This window comes from Phodopus roborovskii, unplaced genomic scaffold (genome assembly GCF_943737965.1).
Source record: "Phodopus roborovskii unplaced genomic scaffold, PHOROB, whole genome shotgun sequence".
Classification (NCBI taxonomy): domain Eukaryota; kingdom Metazoa; phylum Chordata; class Mammalia; order Rodentia; family Cricetidae; genus Phodopus; species Phodopus roborovskii.
In genome coordinates, this window is record NW_026126549.1 from 3,766,865 (window position 1) to 3,783,884 (window position 17,020).

Below are 17,020 nucleotides of genomic sequence, written 5' to 3' on the forward strand. Positions count from 1 at the left end.
GAGACTATTCATCTGCTATGTTTTGGCAACTCCAAAGCCTAAGCAATTCCATCCACACTCACATGAAATGAAAAATTATCCCAGCCTTTGAATCTTCAGTGTTGCACTTGGGCATGGCACAATCACAAATACTGAACTTGTAGAAATGTAGGGAACTTTCAAATTATATTCATAGTACAATTACATGGGTTAGTAAATTAAAGCATTCAGGATAAAGGCTATGTCTTTTTGCTGTTTATTCTGCTGCCCTCTGACCAGCACTGGCTCATAGTAAGAACTCATAAAGATTTGATTGAATGGATTTATTTGAGAAACTTTAATGAGAAAATACATTTAAAATCCCTTTATGTCAATTTTTAGTCCATTTTAGACTTCTTCTAAATCACTATTGGCGGGCCCTTGACTCCAACTCATAACTAGTGAATCAAATTTGGAAACACTTAAATCAGAAGGTTTCTTCTTATCCTCTCCTATGAATTCAATTCCATCTCTCTATCATTCCCTTCTTTCCACAAATCCTCCAATCTTGGTAACATAATAGACCTCTGAAGCATTTTCTTCTACAAATTGGTACCCTAGAACTATGCTATCAAACTTCCTCAAAAATAAATGAATTTTTCTTTGGGGCAAGGGAAGGTTATCCTGCAACACAAGACAAGCTGCCACAGATTAAGGTATGATGGTTCACACAGGAGAACAGGTATTACCAAGTAGGGCTGAAGATTCAGATGAACCACTTACAGATTCTCCCTGACTCTGCCACCACCAACCGAGTGACTACTGAAGTAATTAATGAAGCTCTGTGAAAGAATTCCTGAAAAGGTGATACAAAATGTGTTTTGAAATATATTGGCATGTTCGCCACCACATAGAAAGGATTTGACATATATAGCATAGCTCTTATTGGATCGTTACTATTGTGACTGGGCTGAGAATTCTGCAGTGATCCCAACAAAATTATTCTCCGGGTGAGCCTGAAAGACAAATAAGAAGCCTTTGAATAAAAACTTATGAATACTAACATTTATAAAGATGTTTTTTAAACCTGGGAAGATGCCTCACTTAATAAAGTGCTTGCTATATAAGCATGAAGACCTGAATTTGATCTCAGAACCACATAAAAAGCCATGATGCCAAACATTTATATTCTCAGTACTGGCCAACCAGCCTAAAAAGAAAAAAAAAAAGTTAATCCCAGGTAGTATGAAACCTTGTTTCAAGGAAAAAGAAAAAAAGAAAGTGGATGGGGATAGATAAGACTTAAGGCTGTCCTCTGGCCTTACTGGAGTGTGACACCTTCCCCCATTATAGGGAACTTTTAAGACCAAGGATGCATGAGGGTATAAGCTCAGTATCTAAAGAGGAAAACAGATTTAAGGAAGTCAGGAATGGGCCCAGTGGGAACAATTACAGCTAAGCAGGAAGGAAGGTGCCCTGTAAATCAAATTGTGAAATGCAAAGGAAATAGAGATGTGGAGAAGTGCTAAACATTGCACCCTCTCATATCTCCAGTATCCTGTTACTGTTTGTCACTGGTCCACTCAACCATGAACCAGAAGACAAAACATCATTGGTCCTGACACCCAAATAGACCAGCCTTCAAGGCCAAGGCAAAGGGGGAAAAACTGGTATTTAAGAGGCAAACTAGACAACTCACAGAGCTTGGGTGTTGGGTGTTGCTCATTTTTACATCACTGTCACATACACTTGAGATAGATCAACTCTCACAGAGAAAGGTCTCTGCACACAGTTTTCTAGATTTCAGCCCTGGGTTAATTGTCTGTAATGTTGTGAGTCTGTAGTGAGGTAGCATAAACACTAGGGGGAGGGGGATGTAACTGAGCAAAGTGTTCACCTAATAGTGATGGGGATAAAGAGATCATGAAGGGACCAGTTTCCCAATATGCCCCTCCCGGGAATGCTCATGGACACTGCAAGACCTCCCACTGGCTCCGTCAAATATTTGCTCACTTTCCATGGTTTAGGAGCTGAACTTTCAACCCATGAGTGTTTGGAGGAATTTAGGTGCTATCAACCATCCTGTGTATGAGTTCCAGAAGAATTAGAGCCATCTAAACCCTGTTCTCTCAGTGAATCAAGAGAATAGTCTATCGGGTAAAGATGGAATGATGGGTTTACCCTGGGTTAAATCCATCATGTTGGTGAACTAGGGCTTTTGGTTTTCAAAGAGCTATTTAGCTGTGTCATTACAGTGGCCTTATTCTTGGTTTACTGATTGCCCTTCTGGTATTCCTCTACATGTTTTCACTCCCTCAAGATACTGTAAGATTTACAATTCAGCCCTCCATCTGGACTCCTGGGCATTTCTTCTGAAGATACATGTGCCTTTCAAAATAGAATTCAGGGTTTAAAGGCTCCTGAACTACTGGAGCCCATTTCATCAATCTGGTAAGTGCTTTCTCTGTTCCTTATTGCTTGAATGTAAATTGGATTCACACAAAGACACACACACACACACATGCATGCACGCACGCACACACACACATACATTATGCACTTCATGTGACAATGTGTCAGAGAGGAAATCAGGAAGGAAAAACAGGAGGGAAGGAAAAAAGAGAGGGAGAAGGGAGTTGGGGGGGAGGGGTACTTAAGCAAGCAGAGCCACTGTTACACTCTCTAAAAGATAGATGGTTGCTTCAAACATGATTTCTGCAAACTGTGGTTTGCTAAAATTAAAGTAGGATGTAAAACTAGGCAGGGAAGGAATCTAATTTCCATTTAAAGTTGCCATCGGTGAAAGTTGTACAGTACTCTTTGTCACACCTGCAGGTGATAGACCTGCAGTGCTACCACACTGTGGTAATTCAAAGGAGGCCAGGGGCAAGAGAAACATAAAACTCACGTCTGCCAAGTGACATGAGAGCACAGAGCTGGCCAGAGAACATGTCAGAATAGCAGCAGGATCCAAAGATGATGAGGTCAACCATTGCAATTAATGGCACCTGCCTGAATAATAGAAAATGGGGAGGGAACGGGAGGAGGTTTCCTTGGGTTTTTCCTCTGAGGAGAGTTGTGGGTGGATGAGGCTGAGCAATGACTGTTCGATGATTTCTTGATTCTTGTGAAGACACAAAAGTGCTCTGCCTCTCACATTTCAAAAGAGAAATCAGGCTCAATTGTATTCTAAGTAGAAAATACACAGCTTTGTCCTGCAACATAAACTAAACATCATTTTGTTTTGTTTTTATGTGAAACCCTGTTAATTATTTGCTGGCCAGGATGGTTAATTTGCCCCAGAATAAGGGCAGAGCATTGCAGTGGAAGTAAGATGACCTGATGCCGCCCTTGACTCCTGTCTACTCAAGTGGGTCATGAGGATCAGAGAACACAAGCTGCTTCAGCCCAGTAAACTTTGTCTGAGTAGAGGGGTTGATTGTATCATCATCTCAAACTGTTCTCAGGAAATGAACCACTGTTGCTGAGACAAAATGGGTCCTGGTTTCTGCTTTCTTTCCTTGCAAATATGACCTTTTGTGGTTCTTGGTACTGAAGACATAACTGCATTCCCCTGGCCTCCTTTCTTCCTACAGTAGCAAAACTTTAGCCTTCTTTGGTAACTCACACAATCCCCGGGAGGTTTAGTTCCAATAATACGATGAATAGTAACAATTACATGGGTCAATGAAAAAGTTAAATGCATTAAAGACAAAGTGACACAAATTATGAAAGAAAAATATAAATATCAAATTATATTAAACTTAGAGAGTTTATACTTTGAAACACATTAAGAAAATGAAAAGACACAAAGTGATGATGCTTTTTAAGCATCAGTTGACCACATGGCCTTATGTAGAAGCCACAAAATATCATTACAGCTCAATAAAATAGGTGTCTAATAGGAACTGCAAAGAATCTTCATCGCAAAATATACAAGTTGCTCATAGTCATCTGAAAACATGTTCAGCTCCACTAATCATCAAGGGATTCCAGGTAAGAGCCTCAATGAATTGTGCCCACACCCATAATTGTATCAGTAGTAAAAAGATAAGAAACAGGAAATACCATGAGATGTGGACAGCTGAAACTCTCAGATGTGGTCAACAAGTCCATAACATTACAAACACTATGGAAAAACTGTGGGATTCCTTGAGAAATTAAAGATAAGCTATTCTATCTCTCAGTATCTACTCCAGAGGAAATGAAAACAAACAGCATGCCTACGGATATTCACTGAAGCTTTAATGTGAATACTCAAACATTGGAATAGGCCAAATATCTATTAATAGATAAATAATAAAAGGCTGTGTATAGTTTGTCCACAAAATGGAAAGCTGATGATTTGTGGAAATGAAAAATAAATGAATAAAACAAAATAGTCAAAATCAAAAATTATAATTTCTTGTCTCAAAATGTATAATTCTGAATGGAAAAAGTCAGTTACCAAGGAGCATATGATGTATTACTTCATTTACATATTTTTCAAATGAAAACTAATCAGAATGGTTAAGAGTAGAGCATGGTTTCCTGAAAAGAATCCCAGGGTGCAAGAACAGAATGCATTTCAAACAGCACTGTGAGAGTGAAACATTCCCTATTGATGAAAGCAGTGCCTCCATAGATGTCATGTGTGTCTCATGACTTATTGAGTGGCACAGTGTAGGTGGGCAGGGTTCATTGCATCAGTGGTACCAAGGTAGTGTTCACATTAAACCAAGTGAGAGGTTGGGATTCCGAAATATCTCAAAGCTCTAAACATACTATGAATATTGTATCATTGTTTTACTGTGGTTATCATTATTATCACACCATTGGCTTCTTGCTCAATCTTATGCATATTTTATAGTGTCCTGGTTCCCAATTACACAAAATAGAATAGCATTGAGCCAAAAGTAGCACATACTGACTTATTGATTCACTTAATAAAAGTTCTCATCTGAGAGGAAGGGATTGAATTAAGTGACATCGTATGGGGAAGTAAATTGCAAATTTCGCCATTACTTTTTCTTTAAGCTACACTACACCTCACCCCAACACTGCCATTGCTGTTAATAAGAGGAAAATAAATACATTAAAAATCCATGTAGCATAAACATTTTCTCTTGTCTTTCTGTGGTTGCACCTGGTAGGAACATCTTAAAACTGGCTGATAAGTAGTTCTCAGTCTCAGACTATGGTTCACCAATGTGCAGTCTTCAATAAAGCACACAGCCCCTCTTAGACTCTGAATTAAACTGGACAGTCATATGGATACTGTTGTTTTGAGATTAAAAGCAAACGGTAGAGAAAATACACTGCACAGCACCTTAGCTACAACTTGTGGCAGCTGTCCTGTTTTTCCCATTGTTGAGGGTGATGCTTGCTGGTTTGGCCTCAGTAAAAAGCCAGTCGTGGAGCAAAGAATCCATTTACAGAAGGGAAGCCAAGTGGAGTCTCTTCTACTCACCTGAGTCTTCTCATCCTTTGCTTGAGGTGTTTTTTTTTTTTTTTTTTTTTTTTTTGTGGAAGATCATGGCAGAACAGGCATGCACTCTACATTACCATACACTATTCTTGCTGCAGTTAACTACATCTGTGCAAGTGCTGCTAGTCATGTGATTATCACAGCTGATGGCCATGGAGATCATGCCACCTGATCTTAATACCACATCATTGTCAATGCGTCTCTCTCAACATTTCCAGGTGGCATCTGAACACTCTTTGATAATTCACACAAGAATTATAAAAATTAAAAAAGACTTTTTCATTACTTCATTAATGATAATAATAATTCTGAATTTTCTCCATACCCATATGGAAGACCCAGGATCCTGAAGAACAGGAATAATAATTATCTATTTTCTGATAAAGAACATGGTCAAGGTATTTAGTGAGGAAACTGGAAACACCCCTTTAAAGGAAAGTTTATTGAGGAGAAAATACAAAGAGAGTTTGAGATCTCAACATACAGAAGCAAGCACTGTGACAAATATTAATACAGAAAAAAGGGCCATTTTGGTGACTCAAAATCAAAATCACCCTGAATATAAGGAACTAAAGAACAAAGCTATTTGCTTCCTGTAATGGACCCACTATGTCATAAGACACAGGTGAGAATTCCATCAAGTCAAAAGTCATGATGAGAGTGTGAGGATTTAATGACAAGAACCGTGCTTTTGCCTCATACTGCTTAATCTGCAGAAATGTCAACATTTCACCTGGAATGCCCAGTCTTTCAATTAACAGCAGCAAAGCAAATGCTACTTTTGCTCCATGAGAGCTAAAATGACCAGTGATGCATCCTGCGTCAGGCAGAGCTCAGGCCTTGATGGGTGTCCTGCAGAGTTTCAGATATGCCTACCTTAAAAGGCCTGTGCTACATGTAGACACATTAACCAAGCAAATGATATTGGATTCCTTTTAGGCACAGAAAAACTGCTGAGAAAATGATATTGGGCCTAAACAGTTGGGTTTTATCAGGCTCTTGCCATTCTCAAATCAGAACTGTAGTATTCTTACAAAAATCTTACTAATGTGGCCAAGGAGGACAACCATTTTATCAATAAATAGCCTCACTGTTCAAGGAAATCCTCCCCATATGAAAACTACAGAGGTTTGTGTTATTATAGTAATCCTGAGGCCTCAAACCCCATGGCAAAAATTAAAATAAATTAAAATCAAAAGTCTAATGATAAAAGATTTTTATGTTTATAAAATGAAATGTGATTTTTCTGTGTTTTGGAGTATCATAATTCCCCAGAGTACTTGTAAAACAATAGTTGTATGAGGTCAGATGTGGTGGGCACACTTCTAATACTAACATACTATAGGCTAAGGCAGGAGAGTTCCCATGAGTTTCAGGCCAGCTTGAATTACTTGCTGATATCAAGAACAAACCATCTCAAAACAAACAAAGTATTTGTATAGGAAATTTTTCTTTATTGTGACAACAAAGCCTGGACTCTCTAAGAAATCATCACTACCCAATTCTATGTATGATGTCTAAAAAGTGGGGAAACTCTAACCCACTTTCCCATGCCCTGTGAATGAGCAATTACAGCGCGCGTGCACACGCACACACACACACACACACACACACACACACACACACACACACACACACACACATAGAAAGAGAGGGTCTGATACTCAGATTGAGCTCCTGGATCCAGAATGTCCTGGATTCTCACTAAGGCTGGACTCACTAACACCCCGGCCTTGTTTTATATTATTTTCTCTTCTTCTTCCTTGCTCTCTCTCTCTCTCTCTCTCTCTCTGTGTGTGTGTGTGTGTGTGTGTGTGTGTGTGTGTGTGTGTGTGTGTGTGTGTGTTTGGTGTGTTTTGTTGTTGGTAGTGGTTGCTTTAATACTGTTTATCTGTTTTCCCCACTCCAGCTACTTGAAACTGGAAGTCCTGACTGCTGCAGGAAGTTCTCATGTTTGAATGTTGGATGTCATGGCTCTCTAGTTAAGGATTGTGGTGATATATTATTTATGATTTAATAGCTTGCTTGAGGGTTCAGGATGCAAAGCCAGCCATAAGCTATAGAGGTCAGGTAGTGGGGATGTACACCTCTAATCCTAGCAGCCATACTAGTTAGCTATACAAGCTAGGTTGTGGTAGCACAAAACTTTAATCCTAGGACTCAGGAGATAGAGGTAGACAGATCTTTATTAATTCAAAGCCACATAGAGCTACACCAAATTGATCTAGCACTAAAGAGAAACAGCTCACAGAAAAGTGATCTCAGCACATGGGATCACATGCCTTTAATTCCAGCACTAGGGAGGTATAAAAAGCAGAGGGTCTCATGTGAAGAATTAGTCTCCAGCCACTTTAAGGAGAGACAGCAGTGTGAGGCTTGGAGGAGAGCTCATGGAGACAGAATCAACACTTTGAGTCTGAGGAAGAGTTAAGAGCTAATGGCCAGCTACTTTGCTTCTCTGATCTTCAGCTTGAAACTTGAACCCCAATATCAGTCTCTGAATATTTTATTATTCATTTTGAAAGGGATGGTTATTTATTTACTTGAACTGTGTGGAAAAATACATCCCGAGTTTTAGACAAGGTTGGGAAACAGGGGAGAAAAAGAAAAGGGGAAGCGTGAGGAATGACTTCAATGTTGGTGAAAACTGAAGACTAAGGAGTTCAAGGGATGTGATGATGTTGAAACCTGAGAAGGACTTATGCACACGAACATAAAGAAGATATGTTGGAAAGGTTTACTCCTGATAAAATCTTGCTGAATTTCCATAGTCTAAGTTGAAGAGAAGGGGAAAAATATCACACTTTTCTTTGCAGGAGTAAAAGTTACAAAGATAATTATGTGTCTCTTGATGATACTATTATGACTCCCAGTACCCTTCCTCTATCCATTGGTACTCACAGCAAGGCAGTAATTGACTGGAACCTAAAAATGTGCAGTATATTTGATTAAAGGTCATGCAAAAGTTAAAATGTATCCCCACAAAATCTGTCTAAGAAAGTGGAAGGAAGATGACCAGCTCTTCTCAGAACCATTCAAGTGTTCTTATATTATAGGTTTACTAATGACTCTGGCGATTCTACTTTTCCCATAAGCACATGTGGGAAATATATAACAAGGTGGTGAAAGCTGAGAAGTATTATTTTTGCCATCCATCATTGTGTTACATGCTGTCATAAAAAAGGAGTTCTAGCAGTGAAATCACATATAGTCACACACTTCCCATTATCTGCACTAGCTAGAAGAGAAAAGCATGCTGTTGCCTGAGCATACTGCCACTCTAACCCTGCCTAGCTTTCCACCCGGCCAGACTCTTATGCTTAACTATAGCCATATTGAATTATATATGATTCCTCAAAAGACATAACAGCCTCCATCTTCCTTATTTCTCCTTTATTTTAGCAAAAACCCTTCTTACAATCCCCTCATTTCCCTCAAATGCAGGACTCTGTTATCTAGCCACTATCTTCATATTTCTTACTCTGAGAAGCCATCTTTAAGTTGGGTAATGAGCTATATGTTGGATTCAGAAGCATCCCTATTGTCCAAGTGATTTTTACAACAGAGAAACAGGTAAATATCTGTCTCTCTCAATGTCATATTACTGGTCACTAGAAGACATTAGATGCTCAATAATGTATCTTAATTATTTACTGTGTGTGTGCTTACTTATTTCCATGGCTGTTCACTGTTACATAGTCACTCTTGTGCACAGAACAAATATGACCTATTTCTCAACTCAGCCACTCCATATTAAGAATTGAAAAGTCCAGATGATAACTAGAACTGACACATGAAACTTCAGACTATCTAGCAATCCTGTAGAAGGGAGTAAGTGGAAGTTGAAGTCATAGCAGATCCAAGGCCACCCTCCAAAGTATGCTGTGTAATAATTGATGATCTTTAGAGCCACAGACTTATTAAAATCACCCATAAATTCTGGAATGGAACTATTTCTATGTCTTATTAGATGATCACAATTTTAATAAAATGTTAGTAGTTCAAACAATGGAAAGAGAAATGCCTGAAAGGATCATGAGCCAAGAGCTCTGGGTGCTTTATTAAACAAAAGCAATGAAAACTCTCTTCTGGACCCTCCTTCATGCACTACCACCACTATTAATCTTCTAGTTATTCCACTCAGGATGAAAATTCTAGGACAGATACTGATTGCTGTAGCTTATATTTTCATTTTTATATCCAGGTGGGATTAATCATAGCAAAATCACTTGGACTGAAAGGTTGGGAGTAATGTATTAATAAAATAAAAGAAAGTCACATATGCTATTTAACTAACTGAAGGAAAATCCACAAATAGTAAGAAACAAAGGCTTTAAATCTGTCTAGGCATAAAAGAAAGCCTTCAGCACTTCTCACTCAGTTACTCTTTAGCTCAGGGGTGGAATATGCTTACCTGCCTCAGAATTCAAAGTGGCAGCCTTTAGAAATTTATACTTTATCTAATTCTTAGTTGTGAGCACTTAGGGAAGAAAAATAGCATCAACTTACTAGAAAAAAAATTAACTCACAATGCTTGAGTGAGGAGTGTGATATTCATGAAGCCTTTGGTGGAATCTATTGCTGTCTCCCCTGTCAGGTCCTTCAGGGTGAAGTCCCTCCATCTCTGTCACATAGCAGTGGAAGGGATGACGTAGTTCATCATCATGACTTCCTCTGCAATTGGTTGGAACAGAATGCCATCTTTATGTTCAGTGGACCACCCCCCATTGCCATGCTGTGAGGACTGACACCTCCACAATGAGCTGGGCCAAGAACCAGTAAAATAGTTGGCTTTTGTCTAGGCAGCAGTGAGCCATGGGTTAGGAAAGCTCTCTGAGAAGAAATCATCAGTATGACAGCGCACCTTACCAGCAGGAAGTAGTTTGGAAAGAACAACGCCCAAATTCCCAAATACTGTCTATAAATGTTTGTTTTAATTTAAATGGACTTGGTTATATAAAATAAATAAATAAATAATTGCATGTATGTAAAAAAAGAAAAAGAAAGAAAAGAAATCATCGGTATGGATAGAAGTGTGTGGATGGGGGTCTCCTAGTTTAAAAGCTTCAAATGTGCAGGACTTTAAGGAACATAGGAGATATAGAACATTTGCAATTACCTATATTTCAGATGAATTACATTCCATATCAGTTGATATCAGTTATATGACTTCACTTACAAATTTCTCAAGAACTATTCAGATAACTTGTTAGCATTTGATTTAAATGCAACCAGTATTTATAATATATTTGCTAAGTGTCATGTGAACAAGACAGATGAGGTTGCCAATGCCATGGAGCTTACATACCCTATAGAGAGAAACCAGCAACAAATAAATAAATAATCTTAGATATCAATAAATGCTGAGGAAATAAAAAACAGCTTTGTGAAAGAGATTAATGAGGAAGGTGATTGTCTAGAGAAGCCAAGGCCCCCCTCTCCGATGTGATGACAATTCATCTGAGATCTAAAGGAACAGAAGGTGTGACTCCAAGCGAAAACCTTGCAGGCAGATGACAACCTGAGCATGATAGCTCAAGGCTGGGAGGAAGCTCCTCAGCTAACAAACTCACAGGAAGCTGATATATGCATGATATGCTAAGCATGCATAGACTTGTAGAGTATGAAAAGGGCTGTGAATTTTACTTTATTTACAATGAAAGGCCATGAGAGTGTTTCAAATTGACAAGTACAGTCTGATCCTGCACTTCAGTAATTTCTGGCTGCTACAGGGATGATTAATTGAAGTGTCATATCAGAAACAGGAGGACCAATGAGAAGACTACATGAAAAAACCCAGGTGAGATGAGATGCTTATTGGCTTTGAATAAAATGGAAGTAGTAATCAAGCAAAAAGCAAAGCCTAAAAGATATATTTTGGAGGCAAAGCAAAGTACTTTCTTTAATAGGATAAATATTTTAAGATGGCACAGGAAGTAGAACATGCAAAGTGTAGAAGGAAAGGACATGGATAAGCTCTCAATTTTTAGAATAAAAGTACTTAACAAAATGTATTGAACTATGGAGGCATGAAGATCATATTCAAATAAATGCAAGAGAAATGAAGAATGAGATGAGTACATATGCCTAAATTTACACTTCAAATGATAGCAACGGGGCTCAGAAGATGGCTCAGTAGATAAAGCCATTGCCTTGTAAGCATCAGGACCAGAGTTCAGTTCCTGAGACCCTCCCACCTAAAAAGCCAGGCTGATTAGACAACTGCCTACAATCCTAGCACTTTGGAGGCAAAGATGGGATCTCCTTGAGCCTACCTAAACTAACCAGAATCCATGAGTTCCAGATTCAACAAGAAACCCTGCATTGATAATAAAGAAGAGATTGATTGAGAAAGACACAATGAGTTACCTTTGGCCTCTGCATGCATATGTACACACACATACACAACCGCATACACGTTAACATGCATACACATGAAATGCACATGTCATGCACATATACATGTTGTAGAATATTACTTTAAGATGTCTTGCATTCTTTTATGTTGCATTTGTTTAACTCTGTAAAGCTGTGTTACTTTGACTGCCTAAAACACCTGATTGATCTAATAAAGAGCTGAATGGTCATTAGCAAGGCAAGAGAGAAAAACAGGTAGTTCTGGTTAACAGAGAGAATAAATAGGAAGAGTAATCTAGGGAAACAAGCAGGGAGAAAGAATAAAAGGAGAGGAGATGAGGACACTAGGGACCAGCCACCCAGCCACCAAGTCACCCAGCCATCCAACCACCCAGTCACCCAACTACCCAACCACCCAGCTACACAGCCAACCACAGAATAAGCAGGACAGAAGTAAGGAGTAAGGTTTTCCCTGCTGGCCTAGATCCACCATGGCTGCAGCCCCAATTGACACACAGAGACCCTGTATTAGATATAATTTTGTTGGCCAGGTACTAGTTTCTTATTGGCTAGCTCTGTCTTAATTATTAACCCATTTCTATTAATCTAAGTATTTCCACGTGGTATCATCTTACCGGAGAGGGGCTGGCGTTGTGCTCTCCCTGGTCTCTACATGCTGACTCCTCCTTACTACTTCCTCTATCCTCCTTGTCTCCTAGTCCCGTCTATCTTGCTTTCCTATTGGCCAACAGTGCTTCATTCATTAACCAGTACATAACATAATTACAGAATGACATCTCCCATCAGACAGATATATAGAATAAAGGTAAAAAGCCCAGATGTAGGTAAAGCAAAATGGAATACTTTGTTAGAAAAGCTGGCTAAAAACAAGCCAAGCTAAGGGCAGGCACTCATAAGTACAGATAAGTCTCCATTTATTTATTTGGGAGGTGGGTAATGGGCCCCCAAAGAGAGAGAGAAAAAAATCTATACATACACCAGACAGATAGGAAAAGCAAATAAATAAATAAATAAATAAATAAATAAATAAATAAATACAAGTGAAAGTGGAGTAGGAGGCCTCAAGGGTGGCATGAGATATTTTTAGAGTAACTGCTAGAGCTGCTAAGCCTCTACAGCCCTGTAGACACTGTCCAGAATCACCGAGAAATCACACAAAAATCTCAGGCACCAGAGAACATATTGGATAAGAACCATGAGTATGGGCCCATGCACACAAATACTTAATGCCTGCAGTAATCTCTCTGCCCTCTGCTGTGACAAGCCCATGTTCTGGGGTAATGTTGCCAGGATAGTTTCCTTTCACATCACCCTCTGCCTCAAGTTGAGGGAACTTCATGGTTTAGTTCTCAGTTCTTTAAAAAACTAAGAAGCCAGTTGGACTATGCAAGTTTCCCAGCCCTATGGGCTCTGCACCACTGCCTCTGGCTCATGTTTTATTCCTTACCAACTGTAGCAGGGCCTGCCTGAAGGAGGTAGGAGGTAATTTCAATGGTGTTATCTTCCTTCCTTCCTTCCTTCCTTCCTTTCTTCCTTCCTTCCTGCCTTCCTTCCTAATTTCCTTTCTTCCTTCATTCTTTCCTTCTTTCTTTCTTCCTCTTTCTCTAAAATCTTTGATCCAAACCAAGACATTTTTTAAATTACAATTCGTTGCCTGAAATATATAGAATCTTGAATGATAGACCATTAGAGACAAGAAAAGAATTTTGAAAATAGCAATAACAACTCAACAAGCAGACTCTTAACTCTGGTCCATGCTACTTAGAGTTGTGAAGGGATTTAATTGTAAAGCTTGAAGTGATTATGAATTCCAACCAAAGACCCTACACTGTAAGCAAGAAAACTGAGATTTGCTTTGGCTCCTGATGGCAAAAGAGGTTTAGGTTTAAAGGATCCCACCACTGTAGCTGGTTAAATAAAATATTTTATTTTAGCTGGTATCAAATGTCTTCTATAAACCAAATCTGTCAGGAGACAGACCGTTTACAGATATTTATTTATAAGTTGTTAAAAACTAAAGTGCCCTGCTGTCTACATGCTGAGAGGCAGGAATGCTCTGAGAGTATTGCCTGGCTCACTGCACCAAGGTCTCTTTGCAAATGAAACATCTGCCTGCTGTGTGGTCCAGCCAAATCCTCCATCACAGCACTTTAGGACAGACCGGGGTAAACAGACAGATAAACATATGGTGACCAATTCGGCAAACTAGCGTGGATTTCCATCGAGTTAGGCTGCCAACCAAACACTTCTGATTTCCATTTTCTGTGTGAAATCTCAGGACAACACAAGCCCAACTCTAACACCCATGGGCTTCGGTGCCCTGGGCTGGTTTTGTGCCATGGTTGTCTGGAGGCCATTTTTCTTTTCTTCCCCCTTTCTTGGCATGTTAATCAGGCTTGCTTATGAATCGTGGAGCACTCCCATGTTGGGAACAGAACCTGTAAGAATGGAAATTGATTTCTAAGCAGCCTCTGAATGTGGGCCATGTAATAAATGTCACTGGTGTTGCTGTTCTCTCCTGATGGACTACCGGTGACTAACATCTGACAGCTAATGAGCCCTAGTAATCAAACACTGTAGCAAATGCTATTTCCCGCCTTCCCTAGCCTACCTGAGAGGGTGAGGAGTTTTAACCCTTGCCCCCACAGACTGACAGCATTGAATGGAATGGGAATAGGAGGGGGAGCTGAAAGGTTAATTAAGGTAGTACCCAAAAGTTGTTTTAAATCAATTTAATTAACCTATGATCCCTGAAAATTAGAATATGTTACAACTGAAATGAAGGCAAATTTTATTCTACTTAAAAAAAAAATAGAAGAAGAAAAAGAAAAAATTAATCTCATGTAATGAGATTCAAAGTCCAAGAATCTCTGGGTAAAATCAGAGAAGGGGGAAGTGTTAATTAGCACCTGAACTTCTCCCAGTTATCTTCCTTCCTGGTGTACCACGGAAGAAATGCTAATTTTTGTACTTCCTGTATACTCTTTTGGGGGAAGAAAGCAGTTTGGGAGATATTTTGGGGGATGGGAAGGCTAACGGTTGCATGATGGTCCAGAAGGCTCTACCAAGGCATTCCTTCAGTGTCTCCTGAGTGGGGGCACCAGTGTCTGTTTCCTGAAAGCCAGTCTTATCATTAGACCTGCACAGTGCAGCCACAGTTGGTTCATTGCTGATTCTGCTGCATTAAATGTTCTCCTGCCATTATGTCAATGGCCCCTGAGCATCTACTTTCCAGCCCAGCATAATATCAATTTCAAGAACTCTACATGGGACTTGAAAGTCACCAGGCTTCAATACAATAAGGTGCTTAAGCTGGAAAGAACCATGTGGAAGTGTGGGGGTGGGATGGGGTGCATATGGAATTTCTAAGTAAATTGGTTCTAGATAGGATATTGTATCCACCTATAGTCTTTGGAAACACAGGATATAGTTTCAGATTAAAATAAATGTACTGATCATTTTTAAAAGTATATTTTATATACATTTAATATATTTCATATTTAATATATTAAATGTAATATATTAATATTAATTTAGTATACATATTAAAACAATTACAAATAGAATATTTAATATAACACAATATGACAGTATATGGCTTTATTAGTGATTTAAACTTTTATATTTTAAGGTTTATTTATTTATTTCCCTGTGTGTTTACACATACCTACGCGAGTTTATGTGCACCCACAAGCCTATGGGAGCCAGAATAGGGCTGTTGATACTCTGGAACTGGAGTTATAGCTAGCTGGCTGTAAGTACCTGTTATGGGTGCTGGGAACCAAACACAGGTCCCTTGCAAGAGCAATAAGTGTTTTTAACTGCTGAGCCAACTCTCCATCCCTGGTATCTAATTTTTTAAAGTGAGTTAGTAACATACATGATTATATGTAAAAGATCAATTAGCTATACTTCAAATGTGATAAAATTATGGAAATTTAATATCCATACTTGAACTTTCAGAAGGCTTTGAAAGGGCAACCTGTTTCCCAGACACTTGGGTGGTAGATAGAAGATTTCCCACTATGAATCAGTCCAGAGAAAAACTGGACTCAGTGCCATGTACACCCCAAATCAAACATCAAATACTATTTCAACTGGTTTCAATAAAACCACAAATTAAGACCAGCAGGAAAACAACATTTCTCTGCCCTACGACTTTCTATCTAGTCACCCACTGAACAACACTGCTTTGTTTTGTGGGGAGGGTCTTCTTGACTCAGTAAACTCTTTCTGGAGAATACCTCACAAATTCATCCAGAGGTATGTCCTTTAGTTGCTTCAAGACCCTGTCAAGTCAAAAAGATATTCTACCTAGTCATGTATCTGTCAGTACCAACCAATCCATTTCAGTCAATTTTATTGTAGCTTCTCTTGAGAAGGAATAGGTAGGCTGAGTGTTTAAGCAGAAGCATCCTATAAGGCAAGATCAAACACTGAATCATATCAGTTAATTTGAATAGAAGATCTAAAACTACGTATATTAATTAACAGGAAAATTATTATTTCAAAATTGACACAAGCAAAGATATTTGTAGAAGTTTTATTTTAATAGTGACATGAAGTTGCCTTCTGATAAAAAAAACTAATTAGTTCTTTATGTTTTTAAAAAAGAATCAGATAATGTTGAAAATGGCATTGATTCTGTAATCTTCACCAATTCCTATAGGCAGGGAACCAATTTTATCAATAAACAGCAACACTGTGAGAACATTCATACCTTCCATACTTAATACAAAGAAGACAGCACCCTTCATTCCCTGTTTAGAGAATGGACAGATGGAGGTTTGTATTATAGCTTTCCAGGACTATCTAATGTTCTTACCCTAAACGTGTTGACAATGACTACAAAAAGAAAAAAAAAAATCTTTAAAAGCTCACCTCATTAACTCTGCTGTAGAAACAGTCCCTAAAGAAATGATCTGGCCATGTGCTAGCCAGAATAGTCTTTTGTTTCTATCTGTAAGAGTTAAAATTCAGGGATAATGCTAATTGGTATTAAATAAAAAAAATAGTTTCATAAATATGGTGTGTTTAGAAGGAAATGGCATCTTAAAAGCCATTGGTTCAACAGTTTTCCAACTATTCATCCTGTGAAAAAGCAATCATTAATTTACAAAGTCAAATTGTACAATAGGAAACAAACACACACACACGAGAGAAAGAGAGATTCCTTAGTATTTACCTAAGAACCTAGAATAAAGTATGCCTTCCCTT